The sequence below is a fragment of the Magnolia sinica genome, chromosome 1 (assembly GCF_029962835.1).
Source record: "Magnolia sinica isolate HGM2019 chromosome 1, MsV1, whole genome shotgun sequence".
NCBI classification, from domain to species: domain Eukaryota; kingdom Viridiplantae; phylum Streptophyta; class Magnoliopsida; order Magnoliales; family Magnoliaceae; genus Magnolia; species Magnolia sinica.
Genome location: NC_080573.1, coordinates 67350964 through 67371126, shown reverse-complemented (window position 1 = coordinate 67371126; position 20163 = coordinate 67350964). Strand labels below are relative to the sequence as shown.

Below are 20163 nucleotides of genomic sequence, written 5' to 3'. Positions count from 1 at the left end.
GGTTCGGCTTCAGGATCGGGTTTCCGTTTGGGTTTTTAAGTTTAGGTTTAGGTTTAGGTTAGGGAGTTGAGATTAGGATTAGGTGTAGATTTAGGTTTAGGGATTTGAGAATACATTTAGGTTTAGGTTTTTGGTTATAGGTTAAGGTTTAGGTTTATGCTAAGGTTAGGTTATAGGTTATAAGTTTAGGTTATAGGTTATAGGTTAAGGTTTTTGGTCATAGGTTTAGGTTTATGTTTAGGTTAAGGTCTAGGTTTAGGTTTAGGTTTAGGTTATAAGCTATCTGTTTAGGGAATTGAGATTAGGTTAAGGTTTAGTTTTAGGAAATCGGGTTCGTGTTCGGGATAGGGTTTAGGTTTGGGTTTTCAAGTTTAGGTTTAGGTTTAGGTTATGGAGTTGAGAGTAGTATTAGATGTTGGTTTAGGTATTGGGATTTGGGAATACATTTAGGTTTTAGGTTTAGGTTTAGGTTTTGGTCATAGGTTTAGGTTAAGGTTCAAGTTTAGGTTTAGCTTATATGTTATATGTTTAAGGAATTGAGATTAGGTTAATGTTTAGGTTTTGGAAATCGAGTTCGGGTTCGGGTTCGGCTTTAGGTTTGGGTTTTCAAGTTTAGGTTTAGGTTAGAGAGTTGAGATTAGGATTAGGTGTAGGTTTAGGTTTAGGGATTTGAGAATACATTTGGGTTTTGTGTTTAGGTTATAGGTTTAGGTTTAGTTTTAAGTTTAGGTTTAAGTTTAGGTTTAGGTTTAGGTTTAGGTTATAAGTTGTAGGTTTAGGGAATTTAGAATAGGTTAAGGTTTAGGTTTAGGAAATCGGGTTCGGGTTCAGGATCGGGTTTAGGTTTGGGTTTTCAAGTTTAGGTTTAGGTTTAGGTGTAACGCCCTGAAATTCGGGGTTCAAGCATAACTCAGCTCCCAAGTTCCAAAACATCACTTATGCAACATATTAATGATGGATGTATATTGTCTGTATTAGTGCATAAAACATGGAATAGATTAAGCCAAATAGCAAATATAATTCAGGGATAAGTGAAGAACGCAAGCGGAAGACTTAAAGAAATATATGTGTACATGTGTAAATCCCTGAAGTACATATACCGGGTCGTAATACAAGTGTTGTTATCAAAATTACAAATATCAAATTACATCATTTAATTCCCAAAAGAAATATCAGCATCCCGCGCATCAGAACAAGGCCCACTAGAACCTATCTGAAAACTGCATAAAAGAGAAAGCAGCCTCATCATCCTCGATCTCCGGCTCTGCCTCAAAGGTTACATCAACATTTGCAACATCAGCAACTAAGACAGAGTCGGGTGGGTGTTTAACACTGCCTCAGAACGTGGGAGTGAGTGATCAACTCAGTGAAACAATAAAGCAAAGGTTAACATGTTATCAGTTCAATCAAGTAGTAATGATTAAGTAGAACAATCAAACATGTCCTAAGTACTCTTGTTAATGCAAGGATGTATGCAGAATGATGCGTGCCCTCACGCGTACACCCACAGCGTCTTCATCTTACGTTACGCATGACATCGCCTCAAGGTGCGCCACGTCTACAAAGCACATGCAAATGCAGTGCATGAACATGATTACTAAGTTGTTATAAGTCCTTTTCATACAGCAGGATTGGGAAGCTAAGGTACCTTCCTCATATCACCATCCAAACAGTGATCCATTCTAGGGTCGTCAGTCCTATCACAATCTCATACGATCATATGTTTTCAAGTCGTTGCAAAGGGCTCATCACCAATCAATGCACGCCTATCATACCTTCGTTACTACACTAAGGCTCGTCACCTCAATACGGTATCCAGGTATGCTCGAGGTCACTACAAAGGGCTCGTCACCAATCAATGTAGGCCGACAGCACGAATATAGTGTCCCATACCACCATAATCAGCTCACGAGTTTGGTTGCTCACTGGTCACTACAGGGAGGCTCGTCACCCCAGCGTAGGCCGACAACTCGACCATGGTGTCCCATACCACCATGTCCGGCTCATGAGTCTTAGCGGATCAAGGTACCATGGTTAATAGGATTTCATCGGTAAGTTTGGTACCCTAGATTCAAACAGTAGCCTCCATACATAGTGAACATACATCGGACAATCGGGTTACTTGACGAACTTGACTAGCATGAGCGCACGTTGGGTTGAACGACATAGAGTGCGCAAACACTCCGCGTGGCCAAACCACTGCCGACAACTCTAATACAACTCGGGTTCGTCTAATCACGTCCTACGTGGCGAAAGCAACCTCAGCCACGAACTTAAGGCCGATTACCGATTTCCTGGACTATTCACAGTCCCAAACACATTCCACTATAACAGACATTGATATCAACAATTTAGAATAATAATGGAACAACAACTCAAATCATATGGTACGTAAGCATTTGAAGAATATCAACTTAACATGTATTTAAGCATAAGTAAGACTTGAAATTAAACAACAAAGAATGTAACTTGCAGGAAGGAAATCATACACACTAGTGGGAGAGTTGAGAATCGCTTCTCAACGCCCACAAATAGTATAATATATTACACTTTAGATCATTCAGACATTTCTACAAACACTTAGAATACATAGTTCAACATACATGACGTATTTTAAAATACACACATTTGGACAATTCCTTTTACCAAGGAGTTGCCGCACATACAATTAGCAAAGTTACACGACAATTAATCATGGCAAACACATGTTCATATTTTATATGCATACGGTACTTCCTACATACACATAGAATACACAAATCTCAATGTAACACATGCATATCAGGAACGCAAAACAAACATAACATTTGGCACGTGAAATCTCATCCATAACAAGAATAAACCATTCACTGGCATTGAAAGCCTTGAAAACCATAACCTATACGATTAAAGTCCGCACCTTAATCTAAAAAAGAACACCGAACTGATATCAGACGATTTGTCTTCGTCAACGGCGACAAGATAACCTAAGGCAAGAATAGAAATGAGCTACAACAACACAAAAACTATTCTAAGCTCTAACACAGATTAGGTTTGGTTAACTTACCCAAAGATGAACTCAGAATCGCCAGAATAACGATTCAAAAGCGATGGTTTAAGGATGAAGAAGAACAGGAAAGAATCTAAGATGATTCACCAACTTCTCTCACTTTCTCTCTCTTTTCCTCTCTCTTTCTTAGCCAGGGTTAGGAAATTTGTATGGAAAAGAGAGCTAGGTTTTTAAGGTCTATATATAGGTCTAACATTGATGAAAATAACCCCAGGGCCAAGGTATGCTTAGGTTATAACCAAAACAAGCCTCTCTCGATCCAACGAAGCACTTCCGGTGGACCTATTACCACGAAAGGTCGGACTTAAGCTCACTGACCATAGATCTAGGTGAAGCTGAGTTTTCGTACCGACCGGATCTTCAGATCAGCCGTGGCGGACCACACTCAAAACAACGGTCACCGAATCTCGATCAGGTCCACAAGCACAAGGACATGCCTGGGCTACCTTTCCTAATCAGAGGGTGAAATTGGGTCAGAATCCAACGGTCAAATTGCTTAAAATCATCGCGCAAGCGACATGACTCAGATTTCATAAAATCTTAATTAATTTCCAACCGTTCTCACACTCTTCATTTCGGACTCAATCAAATCGACCCAGAACATCATATGGACTTAATTTTTGAGGTGATGGCCAAGTCTAACATGGTGATCGCAACAGCCTAAGATTAACGCTATCGGACTTTCGACGCGTGGTCCAGGTCCGATCCAGAACTTCTAAAAATTCCCAAGAGCAACTGGCTTTAGCGATGAATCCCAGATTTCAGAGTAACCTAGCGCTAACTATTCTACAGATTTTGAGTCATGCAGATCAAATTTAAAGTGATTGATGCAAATTTCACAAGCAATCGAGTTAGCGTTAATTACCCCAAAAAGCTTCTAAGGAAAACAGAGGTAGTACTCGGGTCTTGGCACAAAATTTTTCGGGTCATTACAATCTACCCCCCTTAAAGAAAATTTCATCCTCGAAATTCATACCTTCTCATATTCCTCAAGGATCTGAGTGTAGCTCTTTCTAACCTCAACTTCAGATTCCCAAGTAGCCTTTTCCTCACTGTGATGCGTCCATAGCACCTTCACAAGAGGGATGACCTTGCTACGCAATACCTGCTCCTTCCTGTCCAGAATACACGTCGGTCACAGTACATATGTGGCATCCTCGCTCAACTGCACCTGCTCCCAACTGATAATATGCAAAGGATCAGGAACGTACTTCTTCAGCATAGAAACATGAAATACATTATGCATGCCCGCAAGAGGTGTGGGCAAAGCAAGGCGGTATGCTACCGCTCCCACTCGATCCATAACTTGAAATGGACCAATAAATCTCGCTGTTAGCTTTCCCTTCTTACCGAACCGCGGAACTCCCTTCATAGGAGAGACCTTCAGAAATACATGGTCTCCAACCTCAAACTCAAGCGGTCGCCGCCTCATATCAGCATAACTCTTCTACCAACTCTGGGCTGTCAGAAGTCGACGTCGAATAATGTCAACTTTCTCTGAAGTCGCCTGCACCAACTCTGGGCCAATCAAACTACGCTCGCCAACTTCTGCCCAGCAATGCGGTGCTCTGCACGGGCGACCATACAACGCCTCATAGGGAGCCATGCCAATACTCGCCTGGAAACTGTTATTATACGCGAACTCTGCATACTGGAGACAATCATCCCAACTGTCCTTAAAATCCAAAATACAAGCTCGCAACATGTCTTTCAGGACCTGATTCACGCGTTCCGTCTACCCATCTATCTGTGGATGAAACGCGGTGCTGAATTTCAATTTCACACCCATCACTTCCTAGATACGAGTCCAGAAGATAGATGTGAAATGCGTGTCTCTATCAGACACAATTTCCAAGGGAACTCCATGCAGACGTACAATCTCCTTGATATACAGCTTAGCCAACTCGTCTGCAGAGTTTGTGACTCTGATCGGTAAGAAATGAGCCGACTTCGTCAATCGGTCGACGATCACCCAAATAGAGTCATATCCCTTCCTTGTTCTTGACAACCCAGAAATAAAGTCCATAGAGATGAAGTCCCACTTCTATTCTACTATGGGCATGGGCTGCAGCAGCCCAGGAGGTCGGCGATGCTCTGCCTTGACCTGCTGGCACGTGAGACAACGAGAGACAAATTTAGCAATATGGACCTTCATATTGTCCCACCAATAAGATCTTCTCATATCCTGATACATCTTCGTGCTACCTGGATGTATCGCAAGTTTAGAACTCTAGGCTAACTCGAGAACCTCCCGTCTCAAGTCAGGGATGTCAGGAACACATAACTGGCCACGAAATCGTAAGCCCACATCAAAACTAACACTCTAGTCGGAGTTCTCATCTGTACCAACCTGCTTCCTCATCTTCGCCAAAAGCTCATCATCTGCTTGAGCTGCAACGATCTTCTCGTCGATAAGGAGCTGTACACGAATGTGTGCGATAACCTTATACGGCTCTTCCACCGTAAGCTTCTGCTCAAAGTCCCACACAAACTCTAACATATCCCACTCTGCTATTATCAGCAGAGCCACAAACTCAATAGCCTTCTTGTGACTCAACGCATCTGCCACAAGGTTCGCCTTGCCTGGATGGTATGAAACATCGAACTTAAAGTCTTTTAATGTTTTCATCCATCGACGCTGCCTCATATTCAAGTCACGTTGCGTGAAAATATACTTAAGGCTCTTGTGGTCACAAAAGAGCTCGAACTCCTCTCCATAGAGGTAATGTCTCCAGAGCTTTAATGCGAAAATGACAGCTGCTAACTCCAGGTTGTGCGTAGGGTAATTCTCTTCGTGTTTCCTCAACTGACGCGAAGCATAAGCAATCACCATGTCCTTCTGCATAAGGACACAACCCAGACCAACGCGAGAGGCATCAGTATAAATAATATACTTAACCCCTTGCTCTGGAAATACTAGCACAGGGGCGGACGTCAACTTGTCCTTCAGCTCTTGAAAAGCTTCCTCCGCCATCTCATTCCAAGCAAACTTCAAATCCTTCCGTGTCAACTGTGACAACGGCCTGGCTATCTTCGAGAAGTCCTGAATGAAGAGTCGATAATAGCCTGCAAGACCCAGAAAGCTCCTTACCTCAGTAACTGAACTAGGCTGCTTGCAGTCCTGCACTGCAGCTACCTTGGCAAGATCGACGGCTATCCCTTCCTTGGACACCACATGTCCCAGGAACTTGACTTCCTTCTTTCAGAAATCACACTTCTTGAACTGTGCAAAAAGCTGATTCTTCCTGAGAGTATCCAAAACCGCTCTTAAGTGCTCTTCGTGCTCTTCCCGACTCGCCGAATATATCAAGATGTCATCGATAAAGATAATGACGAATCGGAACAAGAATGGCCGAAACACCCTATTCATCAGATCCATGAACACTGCTGGTTCGTTCGTAAGACCAAACGACATCACAAGGAACTAATAGTGACCGAAGCTAGTCCTGAAAGCGGTCTTCTACACGTCCTCATTCTTGACGTGCAACTGGTGATACCCTGACTGCAGATCAACCTTCGAAAAGTACCGTGCCCCCTTCAACTGATCAAACAGATCATCAATCCTGGGCAAAGGGTACTTATTCTTCACAGTTACCAGATTCAACCTGCGATAATCAATACATAATTGCAAGGAACCATCTTTCTTCTTCACAAACAAGACAGGTGCTCCCCAAGGAGACACACTAGGCCGAATAAAACCCAAATTCAGTAAACCATCTATCTGCTTCCTCAACTCCTCCATTTCACTTAGAGGCATACGATAGGTGGGCAAAGAAATGGGCGCCGCACCAGGCATGAGATCGATAGTAAAATCAATCTCGCGCTGAAGAGGTAATCCAGAAATCGACTCAAACACATCTTCAAACTCCCGAACCACCGGCGTGCTATCAAACGTCGATTCAGCCATACTCTCTAACAGAGAAGTATAATAATCAAGACGAAGAGGGTAACTGACCTGAACTGGGAAAGTAACTGTCTCACCCTTAGGTCCATGGATTGTCACCGACCTTGCTTCACAATCAATCTCTGCTCACATCCTCGTGAGCCAATCCATACCCATAATAACATCGTAATGATAAAGAGGTGCGATAAAGAAATCAACACGGATCGATCCACTTTCTAGATCAACTAAACAATCCATACAACGCTTGTTCATAGCAGAGGAAATCCCCGTAGCAGTAGTAAGCGTCACTCCTTGCATAGAAACAGTGCTCAAACCCAAATGCCTAACTGCCGCATATGATATACGAGAGGTAGTGGACCCTGTATCCACCAACATAGAAATGAAAATACCTTCAATGTGCCTTGTAACCTCGAAGGATCTCGGCACCAAGTCAGACATAGGCGCTTCAGCTGAGAGTGCATGAACTCGAGCCTGCTGTTGACGATTCGGTGGAGGAACCATGGGCCGCTGAGGTGGCCTAAAGCTAGGTACTGTAGGTCTGAAGGATGGATGAGCTAGCGCTGAACGAAGAGGTGGAGGTGAAATAACCTGAGGCATCGGACGACTAATCCTCTGCGGTGGAGTAAAACCACTGGGCCGCATACGTGAAAAGCAAAAATGGTCCAAATGTCCTGTCTTCCTACAATATGAACAACGAAGATCAGCTCTCATCTGCTGAGCGGGCGGCGCTGAACGCCCAGGAGGAGAATCTGCTCGCGGCCTCGTGCCGAGAAAAGGCGCACCCTGAAAGTCAGGTCGCGGCCTAGGAACCATAGGTGCTCGCATACAGGACGACCTATCCCCGTCCTGCTATGTTTCTTCTTCAATCTCAGTACCACCTTCAGCATAACTCTCATCCTCATCACTCTCCGACTCATCCTCACTCTCTGAGGCCTGTCGACGAGGACCAATCTCCATCTGCTTAAGGGTCATCAGATTAATATGGCGAACGGAACCGGCTTCTCTGCTCCAAGCCTATAGCCAAACTCATGTGCAAGCTTACAAATGAGTCAGCCAAAAGAAAGCGATTCGGTCCTCCTAGTCGAACGAGCGATAAGGATAATCTGGCATAAGATGTATGTCAGCACACATAACTTCGCTCCTTGCCTCACCTGATACAGAAAATCTACCATCAGACGCGTACACTCGCTGCGATTACTCCACCTCGGATATACATTAAACGTACACATGTGGTGAAGCAAGCGGAAGTCGTCCATCATGTTGGTAGCTAGAAGACTTCTATTAGGCTGCCATTCGACCAGATGACCACACAGGAACTAGGTGCGACGATCCCTCTCGCGCATACTATTCAAATTCTTCTCATTGGCATGCACCTCACCAAGTGGCACATTCAGGAGTCAGGATATCAGGGCGACGTTGACCGTGGCCTCCCGACCGCTACCACAAGGAATCCTGAACTGCAGAGGCTCCAACGAAGGATCACGAATATTGGCATAAAAATCTTGAATAGTACTTGCATTCACGCGATACTCACCCTCAAACAAGGGACACCAACCAGCTTCTTCCAGGCGCTCCAACAACAGAAACTCGCCATACAGCCGCGGATCAACATGAGCCTCAAAAAGGACCCTACGACCTTCATAGACTCCATGCGATAACTCCGCCAATAGGGTTCTACCAATGGGAGCTCGAGGATCAAGGTCCCGCTTGGTCTGGAATTTACGAGCGGCGGTCGTGTTCGCGGCGGCACCTCTCGGCCTCCGTGCACGGGTTGGGCAGCTAGTCTCGGCTTCATCCACGGGCGCTCTCTTCTTCCCCATCAAAGAAAGAAGGATGGAGATGGAAAAGATGGCCATGATAAACTCAAAGAGGGCCATGAGAAATGAGAGAAAGAGAGAAATAGGAAGGATGGTGAAGCTTCCACACACTTAAGATCCCAAAAGAGGATTTGAGAGCCCAAATGAGAAGAAAAGGAGATGGAAACAACAATGGGGTGAGGGTTTTGAGATGGGTTAGTAGGGTGTGCACGAAAATGGAAGAAGAAGAAGATTTGGAAGAGATTAGGTGAAGTTTGGAGAAGAACTTGAAGGAAAGGAGAGCTTGGGAGGGAGGATTGTGAATGAAGTAGGGCATAGAAGGAATTTTAATCAACAAACCGTGGAAGGGTGGGCCACACTAGGCCATACACTCGTCGGCCCCAGCCGGCCCGCCCGGCCTTGCCCGCTGATCGACGAGGCCTCACCGAACCGGCGAGGACATCGCCAGTCTTTGGACCGTCCGGTGATGGCTCGCTGTTCGGGCGAGGTCCTCCTGGTCCCTTAACTCCAAAATGATGTGGGTCCCCGCCTGGGCCCCATTAGAAATGCCCCGATCGGCCCCTTTGCATGATTCGACGCCTATCGGGCCATTCAGGCAGAAATCTGATACAAACAGAGATTTCTTGAAGATTAAAGGGTTGAAATGGGATGATAAACCATCTAATCTCATTAATAGATGGTCTAGGAGAGGTTTCGGGTCGCTGTGTATGATCAGGAGAGAGCACAGAATCGATCTCGACGATCGTTTTCAGTAAACTTTCGCCGATAGAAGTAACGGAACACAAACACACAATCTACGATAAACTCGCACCCAAATACACTAAAGTGGCAACAGCGTGTAGTGTGTGACCATAACCCAAGTCCGATTTAATCCAATTCATGCTCTGATACCAACTTGTAACGCCCTGAAATTCGGGGGTCGAGCATAACTCAGCTCCCAAGTTTCAAAACATCACTTATGCAACATATTTAATGATGGATGTATGTTGTCTGTATTAGTGCATAAAACATAGAATAGATTGAGCCAAATAGCAAATATAATTCAGGGATAAGTGAAGAACGCAAGCGGAAGACTTAAAGAAATATATGTGTACATGTGTAAATCCCTGGAGTACATATACATACCGGGTCATAATACAAGTGTTGTTATCAAAATTACAAGTATCAAACTACATCATTTAATTCCCAAAAGAAATCCTAGCATCCTGCGCATCAGAACAAGGCTCACTAGAACCCGTCCGAAAACTGCATAAAAGAGAAAGCAGCCTCATCATCCTCGATCTCCGGCTCTGCCTCAAAGGTTGCATCAACATTTGCAACATCAACAACTAAGACAGAGTCGGGTGGGTGTTTAACACCGCCTCAGAACGTGGAGTGAGTGATCAACTCAGTGGAACAATAAAGCAAAGGTTAACATGTTATCAGTTCAATCAAGCAATAATGATAAAGTAGAACAATCAAACATGTCCTAAGTACTCTTGTTAATGCAAGGATGTATGCAGAATGATGCGTGCTCTCACGCGTACACCCACAGCGTCTTCATCTTACGTTAAGCATGACATCGCCTTAAGGTGCGCCACGTCTACAAAGCACATGCAAATGCGGTGCATGAACATGATTACCAAGTTGTTATAAGTCCTTTTCATACAACAAGATTGGGAAGCTAAGGTACCTTCCTCATATCACCATCCAAACAGTGATCCATTCTAGGGTCGTCAGTCCTACACAATCTCATACGATCATATGTTTTCAAGTCATTGCAAAGGGCTCGTCACCAATCAATGCACGCCTATATACCTTTGTTACTACACTAAGGCTCGTCACCTCAATACGGTATCCAGGTATGTTTGAGGTCACTACAAAGGGCTCGTCACCAATCAATGTACAGCACGAATATAGTGTCCCATACCACCATAATCAGCTCACAAGTTTGGTTACTCATTGGTCACTACAGGGAGGCTCGTCACCCCAGCGTAGGCCGACAGCTCGACCATGGTGTCCCATACCACCATGTCCGGCTCATGAGTCTTAGCGGATCAAGGTACCATGGTTAATAGGATTTCATCGGTAAGTTTGGTACCCTAGATTCAAACAGTAGCGTCCATACATGGTGAACATACATCGAACAATCGGGTTACTTGACGAACTTGATTAGCACGAGCGCACGTTGGGTTGAACGACATAGAGTGCATAAACACTCCGCATGGCCAAACCACTGCCGACAACTCTAATACGACTCGAGTTCGTCTAATCACGTCCTACGTGGCGAAAGCAACCTCAGCCACGAACTTAAGGCCGATTACCGATTTCCTGGACTATTCACAGTCCCAAACACATTCCACTATAACAGACATTGATATCAACAATTTAGAATAATAATGGAACAACAACTCAAATCATATGGTACGTAAGCATTTGAAGAATATCAACTTAACATGGATTTAAGCATAAGTAAGACTTGAAATTAAACAACAAAGAATATAACTTGCATGAAGGAAATCATACACACTAGTGGGAGAGTTGAGAATCGCTTCTCAACGCCCACAAATAGTATAATATATTACACTTTAGATCATTCAGACATTTCTACAAACACTTAGAATACATAGTTCAACATACATGACGTATGTTGAAATACACACATTTGGACAATTCCTTTTACTAAGGAGTTGCCGCACATACAATTAGCAAAGTTACACGACAATTAATCATGGCAAACACATGTTCATATTTTATACGCATACGGTACTTCCTACATACACATAGAATACACAAATCTCAATGTAACACATGCATATCAGGAACACAAAACAAACATAACATTTGGCATGTGAAATCTCATCCATAACAAGAATAAACCATTCACTGGCATTGAAAGCCTTGAAAACCATAACCTATACGATTAAAGTCCGCACCTTAATCCAAAAAAGAACACCGAACTGATATCAGACGATTTGTTTTCATCAACGGCAACAAGATAACCTAAGGCAAGAATAGAAATGAGCTACAACAACACAAAAACTATTCTAAGCTCTAACACAGATTAGGGTTTGTTTAACTTACCCAGATTAGGGAATTGAGAATATGTTATGGTTTTGGTTTAGGAAATCGGGTTCGAGTTCGGGATCAGGTTTAGGTTAAGGTTTTCAAGTTTAGGTTTAAGTTTAGGTTAGGGAGTTGACATTAGGATTAGGTGTAGCTTTAGGTTTAGGGATTTGAGAATACATTTAGGTTTTGAGTTTAGTTTTAGGTTTAGGTTATAGGTTTAGGTTTAGGTTTAGGTTTAGGTTCAGGTTTAGGTTTAGGTTTAGGTTTAGGTTATAAGCTATAGGTTTAGGGAATTGAGAATAGGTTAAGGTTTAGGTTTAGGAAATTAGGTTCGGGTTCGGGATCGGGTTTAAGTTTGGGTTTTCAAGTTTAGGTTTAGGTTTTGGTTAGGAAGTTGAGATTAGTATTAGATTTAGGTTTATGTATAGGGATTTGAGATTACATTTAGGTTTTAGGTTTAGGTTTAGGTTTAGGTTTTGGTTCTGGTTATAAGCTTTAGGTTTAGGGAATTGAGAATAGGTTAAGGCTTAGGTTTAGGAAATCGGGTTCTGGTTCAGGATCGGGTTTAGGTTTGGGTTTTCAAGTTTAGGTTTAGGTTTAGGCTAGGGAGTTGAGATTAGGATTAGGTGTAGGTTTAGCTTTAGGGATTTGTGAATACATTTAGGTTTTGGGTTTAGGTTTTGTTTTTGGTTTAGGTTAAGGTTTAGGTTTAGGTTATAAGCTATAGGTTTAGGTAATTGAGAATAGGTTAAGGTTTAGGTTTAGGAATCGGGTTCGAGTTCGGGTTCGGGATCGGGTTTAGGTTTGGGTTTTTAAGTTTAGGTTTAGGTTTAGATTAGGGAGTTGTGATTATAATTAGTTGTAGATTTAGGTTTAGGGATTTGAGAATACATTTAGTTTTAAGTTTTAGGTTTAGGTTTTAGATTATAGGTTAAGGTTTTGGTTTTAGGTTTAGGCTAAGGTTAGGTTTTTGGTTATGTCACGCCCCAGACTTGGTAATCAGATTCACAAGGAACCCGATGGCCGGTTCTGGCCGCAACAGCCTCCTTAGTACCCCATTCTCGGCTCATGAAGCAGGTTCCGATCCTGAGATCCTATAAGGAGGATTTCCATAACAATATAATCATTTCCAATACGAGCATACCTAAGATCATAACAAGTAAATCTGAGAATAAAAAAAAGGCACATATCACAAAATCCACTATGAATTTGAACTTTTACAAGTTACATAAGGTCTAAAAGGACATAAGATAATAGAAGAAAGAAAGGAAGGATGCAATACTGGGTCCTCAAGCTCAACTCTAATCCAAACTCTGCCACTGCGACACCTGCCTAGGATCTCTTGCACGCATCAATCATGCATATGCTTATAGAAGCTTAAAGGGTGGTGCAAGTGTGTGATAATAGTACACAGAAGAATAATAGGAGATACAGAAAGGAAACATGCTCAATGAGAATATCACTAGCCTTACCAAGGCTTATCATGAATATGATCCAATGAGTATTGGACGCCATACCAAGGCAATGCGTGAAGGGGCTCACATAACCAATACTAATGCAATGCAAGTAATGCCAGTGCTCATAACCAAATCGGATGTCAAGTATATTTCCAATCATAAGGAAATCACCGGGGTCCATTACACTGCTGGATGACTGCCGCTCTGCAGACCCCGCACAGTCAAACGAGCGTGAGAGACATCACTACCCACCGGTGGACAACCAATCACCAGCAAGGCCTGACGGTAGCGGACCCATTCACGAGCTGGTCAAACTCAACCTAGCAATGCCCTCTTACATTAGGCAAGTAAGGCCACACCCCTATCCAACCGACTACACGACAGTGGGAGTTGCGGCCTAATGGTATAAGGCCCTCGTGCGCTCATATATTCCATCCGGTCACGGCGTTGGAGCAGATCCTTGGTACCATGGAAGTTTTGGGAATTTCACCCATGGGCATCCTATGCACCCGGTATGCTCAAGTAACATTTCCGGTGTCCAAACATGGCCATCCACGATGTATCCGTGGAGGCTACAACCCTGATGAAGCAAGGGTGATAATGTTCATATATTATGCAATGCTAGATGCATGAATCACACAATCAACTATGCATCAATTCCAAGCACCCAACATGCTCAAGAGGGAATATTACGTCCCTCGGGAAGACAACATGCAACGCCCAATGACACAATCATAACCACACACACAGTGTCATCCAAGCATACAATGATGCACATGAGCCATGAAGATGGGTCTAGGCGCATCATGTGGCGATATACAAAGTAAATTACATTCCTCCTATCCAAGAAGGAACCAAGATTAGGTAGTTAACAATATCCATAAGGAATCCCACCTCTAGTGGGGGCCCATTTACCTGGGATAGCCCACGAGACTAAGCATACAACAACGGGTCTAAGTAATATAGAAATGAGCCTAACAACTGTCTAAGATAAGTATCCAATCACTCTTAAATACAACCGGACCTAGAGGGGTCCATAATGGGGACATTTAACCACCATTCCCCAAAAAGGCATATCAACCACGAACTACATAGATAAAAGGCTCAAGGCCTACATTTAAGATAAAAATAAAAGTAACCACATACATATATTCCTCATAATAGGCCATAAAAAGATATAATACCACTTTTAACAACATGGGCTCTAAGAGGTGAATTAAGGCCCAAGGCCCAATTCCTAATGGCCATAGAATCCATGCATTAAGTTGGACTTGGTGGGCAGCCCGCATACACAATATACGGCCTAAAAATATAGGTTTAAGTTTAAATGAAATGGTGAAAAGGCCAAGCTATATGTCTTAGAGGGGGGGTGAATAGGACAATGCCAAAAAACTTATAACAGCGGAATAATAAAGACAATGATAACCAATTTAAATAACAATGCAGGAAAGTAAAACAACCTCAAAATTCAGATCTTGAGAGGTTGATACAAACGTTATTCTAAGGACAACCTTACACCAAAAACAGAGTTTATGGTAGGACAACCTTATTTCTAGAAAGGTCTTTGTATCAAGTCTCAAATCGAAGAGGAATACAGAATTAAATATAAACTGAAATGAAATAACTTGTAATTAAAAATGTATTGTTCTAGGGACAGCCATACACCATAAAAATGGCAGGGCAACCTTGCTGGAACAACTTTCAAATGAAATTGAAAAACAAGCTTATAAAGTAATAGCAAAAAGTAAATTCTAAGCTATCACAACATTCTCACAAAGCTTGAAATAATTACAACATTCACCACCATACATACATCCCACAAAAATTAATTAAAAGATTAAAAGAATAAATCAATCAACCACAACTCAAAGGTTTATAGTGGTTCGCCTGTGTGTTCACCAACTGTTATACAACAGCCACACAAAAAGCTACTCCACTCCTAATATCCTCACACAAGGGATATTAGCGTTCACTAAAAATAGGCTTTCCCAGGTTCACCCAAAACCCTTACAATTGTGTCTTTGTATGTGGGCTTACACAATTAAAAAACCCCACTTCTGAGTTTTCCTGGCTTTCCTCAGATAACCAAAATAACAAGATTTTTCTGGCAAATCTTGAAAGAAACTAAAATAATAGAAAGGAATTTACAATATGTAAAATACCTGAAAATCTCCTTCGTTGTAGCAGCCCGGTAGAACCAAATCAAAGTAGATGATTGAATGTCCAAGTTCAATGTCCAGTGCTCGATTACAATGGTTCTAGTTCTAATAGATTTTAAATTAAACCAAATAGGGCTTGCCTTAATTGATTTTGATTCCAAAGAAAGGGAATAATAATTCCTCTTATCAAATCAGATTGGAATATAAGAAACAAAATCAATTAAATAAAGCTAAGGAAAGAGAATATTAAATAAGCACACTTAGCTTAGATGGAGCACAGAATTATCTCTCAGAAGTTTGATGAAGATTGGCGTGAATACTTTAATTAAATTGATGATTTCTTCTGAGATTCGTGCACTATTTATAGGTGAGAAGATCGGGTCTTCGACTGGTCTAGAGTGCTCTTCGACTAGTCGAAGCAGTAACAGATATTTGAAAAATCTGGCGGGATATGCTCTGACCGTTCTACGACTGGTCGTAGGTCACCTACGACTGGTCGTAGGTTTCCTTCGACTGGTCGTAGGTCCTGTAAAGACTCGCTGGACTTTAAGTCGTAGATTGTACGACTGGTCGAAGATCAGTCGACACTGTTCCTACGACTGGTCGAACAGATTCCAGGACTAGTCGAAGGCTAACAGATTTTATCCGGAATTTGTAACAAACTTACGACTGGTCGAGGATTTTCTTAGACTGGTCGAAGCAAGTCTAGGACTAGTCGAAGAAGCCCTAGGACTAGTCGAAGAACAGACCAATCACATGTAAAATAATATTCGGCTTATGTATCCGAAATGACCTACTTCTAAGGTCATCCTATGGTCAAACAAACCTCAATCATGAAGTATGGACATTGAAACAAGAGACCATGAAGAATGAGCCTTGAAGTCTTGATGTAGATTAAACCTTGAAGTAGCTCAATCTTGAAAGTGGCTTGAGTTTCAGCTTGAGTCTTGAGTTCAGCTTGACTTTCAACTTGAGTCTTGAGTTCAGCTTCAGTCTTGCCTTATACTTTCTTTTTCTTTTCAGCTTGAGTCTTGTGAGCAGTTCTTTCATTCAAGATCTTGAGCTTTGCTTGTTGTGAGCTTAGGTTGTTTATGAGAGAGCTTCACTTATGCAAGTTATATATAACGGAGGATAATAGTGATTTTGGCACTACAAATTTGACAACAAACAGGGATAGTAACTATAGCACTTACAAATGGGCCCCACTACATCAGCCCAATAATTAGCAATTTAAGTAGGCAACCGAGGGTCCAATACTATCCTTACCTCAGCCCACAAGTCCATCAAAATGGTGGAAGTCGGCCCAATGTATGGTTGGGCCAAGCTGGGATGTCCCTGCCCAATCTGGGCTCACTGGATGTCCCAAAATTCTGATCTTAAGATGGGGTCCTCATAAGATCACTAAAAGTGACCCAAAAGAATGCACTGATTAAGCCCAAGGATTATAAGAAAGTATAAGCATGTATCACGTACACAAGTTCTCAATATGGTGAGCCCCACAGCCAAATAAAGTTGTAACCATAAAATTGTACATCGAAGGCCCTTTGATAAACTTTTGGCCCGTTTGACTTCCTGGGCCTGCTAAGGTCCAGAAATTAGTTGAGTATGTGGAAATAATCTCATGAAGGCCAACTATATTCACTGGGGGACCCCACCAGATGGAGAGTGTGTATATATCATGAAAAGATCAAGTGGGCCTGCTACTGGATTGTGAGTCCAGCAACAACCCAAGGCAGAGAGTACTTCCACAATCGGGCGATCCAAGGCTTGGACGGCTTGGACCAAACATGCATTAAGGTAGGTTCCACATACATGCACATTGAACCTTAAATAAATAGCCTAAGGTCTATGGTGGGTCTTTAACCACCCATAGAGAAACCTATGAGCTTACCTTAGGATCACCCAGGAGGACATCCAACCTCAACTGGTTTCCAAGAGGTAGCTCACCACTACCCATATAATGAAAGATTTAAGGCCAAAGCAATGTGTGGACTAGTAGGCCATACACCAAGCCCAACTCATAGGACATATAGTGGGCCTTCAAGTAAGGTTTGGGCCCAACCACAAAGGTCATAATTCCACATATTGTGGTGGGCTTCATGGGCAGCCTAGTAATTCATTTACATGGGCAAGTATCACATTTAACACAAGTGAGTTGGGCCTCACTTTTGGCGTAAGTACACGGTCAGTTTAGTGGGCAGCCAAGGGCCCGACTTCTTGTGTATCATTGCCCCTAAGCCCATCACAATAGATAGGAGAGTATAGGCCCAAGATCAATGGGCCCATCCAAAAGAACTGAGTCCACAAGGCCTACTTGCTAACACAAACATGCATATACTATATCACATAATGGGCCCTAAAGAAATGGCCCGAAACAAAAGTCATCCAATTCATACATTATGGTGGGCTTGAGGGCAGCCCATAAACGCAAGAATACACATAGGCAAGGCCTATACTGACAGTGTGGGCCTTGCCACATCAGCCCAAAGACTTAGCAAGGCCCTCCACACTATACATTTATGTGGGCCCCGCAAGTCAACCCATAATTAAGCATTTCATGAGGGCATCACGGCTAATAAATACACACGGTCAGCATGTATACAGCCCGTTGGGCCCGTGAAACAATAAGGTTTGGCCTTGCATGATCTTGGGCTCAAGAAATAGGTTTCCAGCCCGTTGGCCTATAAACTACCAAAAATCTGGTTAAGACTAACCCCCAACATCACCACAAAGGTGGGCCTTAAGAGGAACTAATTATGCCCAAAAAATATCTAAGGAAATAAGGCAAGGAGTGTGTATAATACTCCCTTAAATCTGGTGGGCCACAACAGCTCCAAAACAATTAACTATGGAGTAAATTTGGGCCCCTTACTGGAATTCCAGCCCACCCACTTCCTGGGCCTGTTGGAATCCAGAAATTTATGTAATTCAGATGGGTTACTAGCCCATGGTGACCCACACATATCACAGTGGGTCCCACCAGATGAGAGGGGAAAGCACAACACACATTAGAAGTGGGCCATGCCACTGGAATACAGGCCCAGCAACAGCCCATGGTAGGGGCGTCCCGTGGTGGATAGTCCTACCTGCCTGAGTATCTGGCCCAAATCTGACCAAAGCTTGCAGGCCACACCACGGTCAGTACAGGGGCCCGATGGCCATGAAAATTTACAAGATGATCCTCCCATGGGTGGACCATGAATATTCAAAATTTTTTGATTTTTGGACAGTCATAAGTATTTTAATTAATTTAAATAAAATAGACCATCAAGAAAATCTGGTGAATCGGGACACCTGAACGTGGTGGGCCAGTCCAGCACTTTCTACGGTATGCACGGGGCTCCATTGGCCCCAAAAATTTGTAGGTGAGTCCCAACATGGGTGGACCACCTCCTTGTAAATTTTTAAGATTTTAGGATACTCAAAAGTATTTAAATTAATTTAAAGAATACAATCTATCCAGGGTGAAGTATTGCTGGAATATAATTGTCCTAAATTTGGGCCATCCAATGGGTGGGTTCTGGGCCTCCAAAATTCCTGAAATATGGACCTAAGGTCCCTCATCAAGCCTTACACAAGTTGGGACCAAGAAATATGGCTCACCTTCTTAGAAATTAATTTTTTAATATTATTTTTATAGGACTATGCTGCTGGACTGCACAACAGAAATTTCTGGCAGTCCAGTATGTTAGCCCACCCTTTTGGATACCCAAATAGGATTCCTTGGCCTTGAAATTGTGTGGATAGATCCTACCATGGGTGGGACACCTCCCTACAAAAATTTAGGATTTTTGGGATAGTAAAAATATTTTATTTAACTCATGCAATTTATGGACAGCAAGGTCCAGATTTTTATTTTCCTGCTGCAGCAATGCTGCTGTCCCTGACTTTAGCACCCCATTTGAGTGGGCCCAGGTCTATGTAAATTTGGAAAAATGCAAGGCCAACCTACCTATACAAGTATATAGTAAGGTGGGGTCCACAAAGGTGGCTCACCATTTCAAAATCAGGCTGATAATTATGATTTTCCAGCAAACAGTGTGGCTGGATAGTCCAGAAAAAATCTGGACCGTCTACCCTCCTTGGCCCACCCTTTTGGGTGATCAAATAGGGACATTTGAAGATGAGGTTTAGCATAATTTTAGGTGGGGTCCACACCTAAAAAAGAAGTCTAAGAAATCAGGAAAAAGAGACCACAAACAAGGCCTACAACCCATACATTACAGCATAAAAAAAGAATTCCAGCAATCTAGACAGCAACATGTTGCTATCAAGATCAGCCCAAAAAAATTAATAAATGGGAAATAAATCATAGATTCCACAAGGTGGGGTCCACCCTGATGTGTCACACAACTCCCAGGCCTAGCTCCTCCCCAAGAAAATCCACAAAATCAGGCCCAAAGGCTTTCTAAATCAAGCAGCCAAACTAGGCAGCACAGTTGGGCCTGGATGTCCAACAACTTGGGCCTGGATGTCCCAAAAATTTAAAAATTCTGGTTGCATGGCACGTCAGGTGGGCCACATAATCATCATGTCTAAACCACAGAAAGTGGAGAAGAGAAGAAGAAAGGAAATCTCATCAAGATGGGGTCCATGGAGAATGGCCCCATCAAGATCACATGCATGCAAGTGATGGCTAAAAAAAAACTTATCCAAGGAGTGGTGGACCTTCACCATTGATGTGGTGAGTCCTACACTCTCCATATGAAGCAACAAAAGATCTATGAAA

At 42.7% G+C, this 20163-nt stretch overlaps 1 long non-coding RNA gene across 1 annotated transcript in view; it reads left to right on the top strand.

Annotated features, from left to right (window-relative positions):
- Positions 1–20163, top strand: part of LOC131250758 (uncharacterized) — an 85956-nt gene that overhangs the window by 33517 nt on the left and 32276 nt on the right. The window lies entirely within an intron of this gene.